The 7,591-nt window shown below is 43.2% G+C and overlaps 1 long non-coding RNA gene across 2 annotated transcripts in view; it reads left to right on the top strand.

Annotated features, from left to right (window-relative positions):
• The window catches only part of LOC122552006, a 37,019-nt gene that overhangs the window by 24,984 nt on the left and 4,444 nt on the right, over positions 1-7,591 (top strand). The window contains exons 3-4 of one of the 2 annotated variants that reach the window (XR_006312255.1): positions 1,248-1,305; positions 1,819-1,916. This is a non-coding gene — a long non-coding RNA (uncharacterized LOC122552006). The remainder of the gene's footprint in view (positions 1-1,247; positions 1,306-1,818; positions 1,917-7,591) is intronic. The other variant, XR_006312254.1, reaches the window with a different exon arrangement.

Consider the following 7,591-nt stretch of genomic DNA (forward strand, 5'->3'; position numbering starts at 1 on the left):
ACCTTACTAGTTTAAATCCTCCCAAGTAGTTCTAGAAAATTTCCCTGCCAGTATATTAGTCCCCTTCCAATTTAGGTGCAATCCGTCCTTCTTGTACAGGTCACTTCTACCCCAAAAGAGATTCCAATGATCCAAAAATGTGAATTCTTCTCCCGTACACCAGCTCCTCAGCCATGCATTCATCTGCTCTATCCTCCTACTCCTGCCTTCACTAGCTCGTAGCACTGGGAGTAATCCAGATATTACTACCCTTGAGGACCTCCTTTTCAAATTTCTGCCTAACTCTCTGTAATCTCTCTTCAGAATCTCCCTTTTCCCTTCCTATATCGTTGATTCCAGTGTGGACAATGATCTCTTGCTGGCCCCTCTCCCCCGTGAGAACATTCTGCACCCTGTCTGAGACATTCTTGATCCTGGCACCAGGGAAACAACACACCATTTTGCTTTTTCTCTGCTGGCCACAGAAAAGTCTGTCTGTACCTCTGACTAGAGAATCCCCTGAAACAATTGATCTCTTGGAAGCCGATGTACCCCTCATTGCATTAGAGCCAGTCTCAATACCAGAAACTTGGCTGTTTGTGCTACGTTCCCCTGAGAATCCATCACCCCCTACATTTCCAAAACAGCATACCTGTTTGAAATGGGTATATCCACAAAAGGCTCCTGCACTAGTTGCCTACCTCTCTTACCCTTCCTGGAGTTAACCCATCTATGTGACTGTATCTGAGACTTTCCCCCCCTTTCTATAACTGCCATCCATCACACACTGTTGCTGTTGCAAATTCCTCATCGCTTCTATCTGTCTCTCCAACCAATCGACTCGATCTAATAAGATTCACATCCAACAGCATTTATGGCAGATATAATCCGCAGTTACCCTTAAACTCTCTTTAAACTTGGTGACAATGTACTTGGTGATATGTACTGACAAGAAGTACATATCACTGCAAAGGCCATTTTTGCTCCTTCACAATCTACAGACCCAGAAAATAACACCATTTTATTCCTCTACAAACACTGCCCCAGGTTAAGTTAAAATATAAGCTATGGCTTATATTTTAAGTTTAATCAAGAGACTTATCTCCAAAAATATATAATCAAGAAAGAATCCACTATACTCACTACTGTAGCCTTTCTCTTGGACAGACTTAAAACAACAATTAACTTATCTGATTCTGTGCTGTGAACTTCGCCCAACACTTCCTCCAAGATTAGTTGTGAATTTCACTGTTTGTTAATTTTCCCAGATGCACTCCGATGTCCAGCGATACACAAATTCAAACAGCAAAAGCGGTAACTGTGCAGGTGTGTGTGTTCTCTCTCTCTCTCGCTCTCGCTCTCTCTCTCTCTCTCCTGCACTGTCCTCACCATGTGCTTCCTTTGTCTGCTCTTCTCCCTTTTAAAACTGCTGTTGTTTTGACTTTTTTTCCAAAGTTCCAAAACAATGCAACAGCATATAAAACAGTAATTACTGCTCCTGGAATTCAAGGAAATCACCTCCAACACCTAAAATACCTCAAAAAAAGGAGCAGCTCTTACAGCCAGAAATTTTTCCCGTCCTCCATCTTGGGTTACCCAGGATCCAACTTGCAAATAACAAAGTTATAATTATCAAACTAAAATCATGACATATGCTATTGTGTCACATTGTTGCATTGTTAGATATTGGGCTATTGTGCGCACCTTTAAATGTACTATTTAGAGGGAATAACTAACTTTGCTGTACCTGAAAAAGGCTTGAGATAAGACCTTGCATTTGTGTCAATCCTCCCATGCCATGTCTTCTTTCTTAGTTAATGGAGAGTTTTCACTTTACAGAATTACTGTGCAGCTTGCAACAGGCCATTATGATTTTCAAAACTTACTCGGGGCATACTGAAAATACCCACTGACTGGTGCACTGCCATAATAAGCAGGTAACTGAATTACTACTTTAATCCAATTCACTTCATCAGGGAATAGAAGTGGAGCCCTACCAGAGTGATATTGCATTAATGAATTTCCTACATTTAGAACATAGAACATAGAACATAGAACAATACAGCACAGAACAGGCCCTTCGGCCCACGATGTTGTGCCGAACTTCTAACCTAGATTAAGTACCCATCCATGTACCTATCCAAATGCCGCTTAAAGGTCGCCAATGATTCCGACTCTACCACTCCCACGGGCAGCGCATTCCATGCCCCCACCACTCTCTGGGTAAAGAACCCACCCCTGACATCTCCCCTATACCTTCCACCCTTCACCTTAAATTTATGTCCCCTTGTAACACTCCCCTTGTACATTTGTTCAACAAAGTAAATCTTTGTACCTTGTGGAACCTGGTTCCCTTATGTGTCCCATTACATGTGGCATGTAGAGATAGCTCAGATGCATTGGTCATAGTTGCATTACACTACCCAAAGGGCCTGTCATCTTCAAAACTATTTGCTTATTGAGAGAACGATTGCCTTTTCTGTTTAGCCAAGTATGTGGTCATATAGTTAGCTACCTCCATAACTTCAGTTATGCTCTGCAGCTTCAGCAAGAAAATCCTGGGCCAGATTTTCAGGTTGGTGATGATTCCCATGGCACATTCACCGCTGCCGATTAGCCACTGCCGGTTCGCCGCCAGCGTTTCTCCACTGGGGTCATTTGACCTCTGGAGACTATTCGCCACTGGAAATATATATATGTACTGATTGTTTTCCCTCCCGCCTGTTCTTTCATACTTCTCAGTCCCCTTTTATTTATACAACTACATACTACATATTGATAAAAAAAAAGAGGTAAAATAAATATCATTTTATTGGTTTAGATATAAAAATGAGTTACAAATACTTGCGGTGCTGAATTGTCTTCAGTGGCCAATGGGCGGTGGCTAAGCATCCTCGGCGGTGAAAGGGCAGTGGCTAATCGGCAGCGGCGAACCTGCTGTGGTGAATGGTCCCATCCCGAGATTTTCTTATCAATATTACAGTTAAGATGATGGTGCACACCAATATTTATGTAGCAGCTTCAATGTAAAGGGCAGATGTTTAGTTAAAAGCAAATATACAAATTTTGCTGACTGAATTGTGTTGCCCTAGTGTTAGCTTCACGAAAATGGTACTTTGTTATCTGCTTGCTTTTAACCTGCAATGAGTGATGTGAACTTATTGTTTTTGCATTGTTTTTGAGAAATAGCTTCTCCAGAAATATTTAAGGCAAGTAATTACAAGCATACGTACAATTTGAAGACATTAGGCTGAATGTTCCCTACACATTGCAGACAGCTTGTGAGGTAAGAGGGTTAATAATGGAGAAACATTAGGAGTGGGGGAGGGTAGTGCTGACAACTTCCCACTACATGGCAGAAGGCCAGAAGAGGAACCTCCGTGGCACAGCTGGCCAATTGGTGATCAGTCAAGTCACTTAAAACCTAAATTAAGCACTAATTTGAAGCCCAACAGGCATTTTGCCACGGTTTACCTGCATCCTCTGAGTTGGTTTCCAGTAAAGCACGGTGGCACAGTGGTTAGCACTGCTGCCTCACAGCGCCAGAGACCCGGGTTCAATTCCCGCCTCAGGCGACTGTCTGTGTGGAGTTTGCACGTTCTCCCCGTGTCTGTGCGGGTTTCCTCCGGGTACTCTGGTTTCCTCCCGCAGTCCAAAAAAATGTGCAGGTCAGGTGAATTGGCCATGCTAAATTGCCCGTATTGTTAAGTGTATGGGAATGGGTCTGGGTGGGTTGCTCTTTGGAAGGTCGTTGTGGACTTGTTGGGCCGAAGGGCCTGTTTCCACACTGTAAGTAAGGTAATCTAATCTAAAGAGCAGACCTTCCTTGGTTTCCTATAGAAAGGTAACACATCTACACTGGTCACCCCCATGTCCAAAGAGTACTCTGTACCAGTTCTAACACCTCCCCAACCTGCATGCCCCTGGCCTCACTAAACGTATCAGCAGTGATATTGTTAAGGTTGGAGAAAATGAGGACTGCAGATGCTGGAGTTCAGAGTTGAGAGTGTAGTGCTAGAAAAGCAGAGCATGTCAGGCAGCATCGGAGGAGCAGGAGAATTGATGTTTCGGGCATAAGCCTTCCTGATGAAGGCATTACACTCTTAACAATTGTTATGGTTGCTGAACTGCTAGCTGTCTGATGAGCTGGCAACTCTGAGCGCTGAATCACCATTTTCAATTAGACAACAGTCCCGGCTACAGTTTCTAAATTGGTTGCTATCACCAAATTGTCTGGTAGCCATGAAAGGCACTAGATAAGTGCAAGTCTTTTTACTTACCCTTTTCTCTCTTATGCAGTCTGTTTTTTTTTTCATAAGAACACAAGCAGTAGGAACTGGATTAGGACATTCAATTAATTTTTCTTTCTGATCTGGCATTAATGTTACCCAGTCTAATTTAATCCTGTCTGAGTCCTTCCTCCACTTATTTCCCAATCCTGCAATCTCACTGGACGAAGTGATAATGTTGGTTTCTTTGTTCACTCAGGTATCTAATGTTGTGGTTCCTTATTGTTGGACCATTAGCAGCTCTCATTTTCGGTAACTTTGTACAAAACAGGTTTGATTTGAAGGATGTATGCATAAGTTTCAGCATTGGCTGAAGCTGGTCAATGCCCTCCTGCAGCAAATCACAGTTGACTACTTCTGTCTTCTTGTGTAATGATTATATAAGTTTCAGTCAAGGAAAGAACTACCAAACACAAAGGTTAGTCTTAGAACATAGAACACCTACAGTGTGAAAGCAGGCCGTTTGGCTCAAGTACACACCAACCCTCTGAGGAGTACCTCACCCAAACCCATCCCCTTACCCTATAACTTTACATTTCCCCTGACTAATGCACTTGGCTAACGGGCAAGTTAGCACAGCCAATTCACCTAACTTTCACATCTTTGGAGGAAACTGGAGCACCCAGAGGGATACACACAGACACGGAGAGAATGTGCAAACTCTACACAGACTGTCATCCGAGGGTGGAATCGAACCTGGGAATCCTGGTGCTGTGAGGCAGCTGTGCTAACCACTGAGCCTCTTAACATGGTACTATTTGTTGAAGAATAATCAGATACCGATCAAAACTTGAAATGACAAAGACAGTGATAAACAAACATTTGTAAACATGCACACACATATCAATGCACATAATGAGACAGTTTTAAAAATGGAACAGAAAGAAATTAAACTTGGAGGTATAGTTGAAGAAATAACTAAATAATGTGGAATGTTATGACACACATTAAGTTTGGTCTTTCCAGAGGTGATGAAAAAACTCATTGCTTCAGCACACCTCTGGTTTAAGGTGGAGACAATGGGACAGTATTAATTTTAAGATCAGGTTAATGGTCCAATTAAATTTACTATTCAGTCAGCCATGCCTTGAGTGAGTATGCATGTATCGCAAAGGAAGGGATTGGGCTGAACTGTGATGCCTCCTGTGCTGGAATAGCTGCTCAACACTCACTATTAGCAATGAAGTGGGCAAATTATCCAAAGGAACTCATGCTCATGGAGCTGCCCACAAGAAGTCAATGCACTCAGAAGGAAAGGGGGGGAAAGTTTTGAGAACAAGGATCAAAGAACAACACCTTCAATCGAGTCCTATGATTAGTATTGCATTGTAGACATCGTGTTGTGATGGAAAAGAAACAGCACTTGCCTGCAAAAATAAAACAAAATCTGCAGTTACTATTTGTCATACCCTTGGGCTAAAGTTACAGTTTATGCTGTGAGAACATCAGCAGGCAACACTTCAAACTGTGTAAAATCAGAGGGTAATCATCTTTGTACTTCACTTCTGTCCACTGAAGGTGATTTAGCAGTCAGTAGTTGAAACTATTTGTAAACATGGGACTACTTTCCAGTCAATTGATTTTAAGATACCAATTGGATACTGATTAAAAGATGTTATCATATATACAGGCAGTCTTTTATAAATACCCATTCAGAGTTAGGATGAAGAAGAGAAACTGTATCGGGAATGCTAGAAATTATTGATGAAGAAACCTAGCCACAATGTTATCCTTGTAACTTTCAGATGTCAACTAACTGCATTTTACCATCTTCTGTGAGGAGAGATATCAATTTGAGGTCTAGAAGAAAAATATTATGAGCTAAAAATATCTTATGATTTGATTCAGTTATGATTAAAAAGCATTTTGAAACTGTTGATCTACTGCTGATAAGGTGCTTCAAAAAATTCAATATTTCTTCTCATGTATAATCTGAATTATAAGATGACACAAAAACATTGGATGTTTCTTTATAATGTTCTGTTCCATCATTACTCACGTAACAGTTGCCAAAAGGAAAATACATAGATCCAGAAAAGTCTCGCAATATTCAAGATATTATATGTCAAAAGGTTTTATAGTCTTTTTGAAAGCATGACTCTCAATCTTTTTCTATTAGTGCATAACAATGGAAAGGCACAATGCTGTTGTGAATTTAAACATCCCTTTATTGTGAAAAATTTTGATCATGCACATGCCACCGATTGTGCATGTGCATGACCACCGATACTCCTGCCGACTTCGTCTGCAGGAAATGCAGTCAGATCCTGATCCTCACCGAACGAGTTAGGGAACTGGAACTGGAGTTGGATGAACTGAGGATTATTCGAGAGGCTGAGAGGGTGATTGATAGAAGCTACAGGGACATAGTTACGCCGGAGAACAGAGGTAGCTGGGTAACAGTTAGAGGTGGGAAGGGGAAGAAGCAGGCAGTGCAGGGTTCCCCTGTGGTCGTTCCCCTAAAAAATAAATATACAGCTTTGGAAACTGTTGGGGGGGACAGCGTTGCAGGTGTAAGCTGCAGTGAAGGGGTCTGTGGCTCTGAGACTCAGAAGGGAAAGGGGGAGAGGAGGAGAGCGCTAGTTATAGGGGACTCTCGAGTTAGAGGGACGGACAGGCGGTTCTATGGACATGGGCGAGACTCACGGATGGTTTGTTGCCTCCCGGGTGCTAGGGCCCGAGACGTCTCAGACCGTGTCTTCAGAATCCTTAAGGAGGAGGGTGTGCAGCCAGAAGTCGTGGTACACATTGGCACCAACGACATAGGTAGGAAGAGGGGTGGGGAGGTCATTCAAGAGCTCAAGGAGTTAGGCTGGAAGCTAAAAGCTAGGACAGACAGAGTCGTCATCTCTGGGTTGTTGCCGGTGCCACGTGACAGAGAGGCAAAGAACAGGGAGCGAGTGCAGTTGAACACGTGGCTGCAAGGCTGGTGGAGGAGGGAGGGCTTCAGATATTTGGACAATTGGACTGCATTCTGGGGAAGGTGGGACCTGTACAAACAGGACGGGCTGCACCAGAACCAGAAGGGCACCAATATCCTGGGGGGTAGGTTTGCTAGCACTCTTCGGGAGGGTTTAAACTAATTTGGCAGGGGGATGGGATCCGGACTTGTAGTCCAGCAAGTAAGCTAGCTGTGTGTCAGGATGCCCAAGACTGTAGGGAGGCGGTGGAGAAGGTAGCACTGACAGGGACTACTAGCGGACACAGAGATGGGCTCAAGTGCGTATACTTCAACGCAAGGAGTATCAGAAACAAGGTGGGTGAACTTAAGGCGTGGATCGGTACCTGGGACTACGATGCTGTGGCCATCACGGAAACGTGGA

Source organism: Chiloscyllium plagiosum, chromosome 7, assembly GCF_004010195.1.
Source record: "Chiloscyllium plagiosum isolate BGI_BamShark_2017 chromosome 7, ASM401019v2, whole genome shotgun sequence".
Lineage (NCBI taxonomy): Eukaryota > Metazoa > Chordata > Chondrichthyes > Orectolobiformes > Hemiscylliidae > Chiloscyllium > Chiloscyllium plagiosum.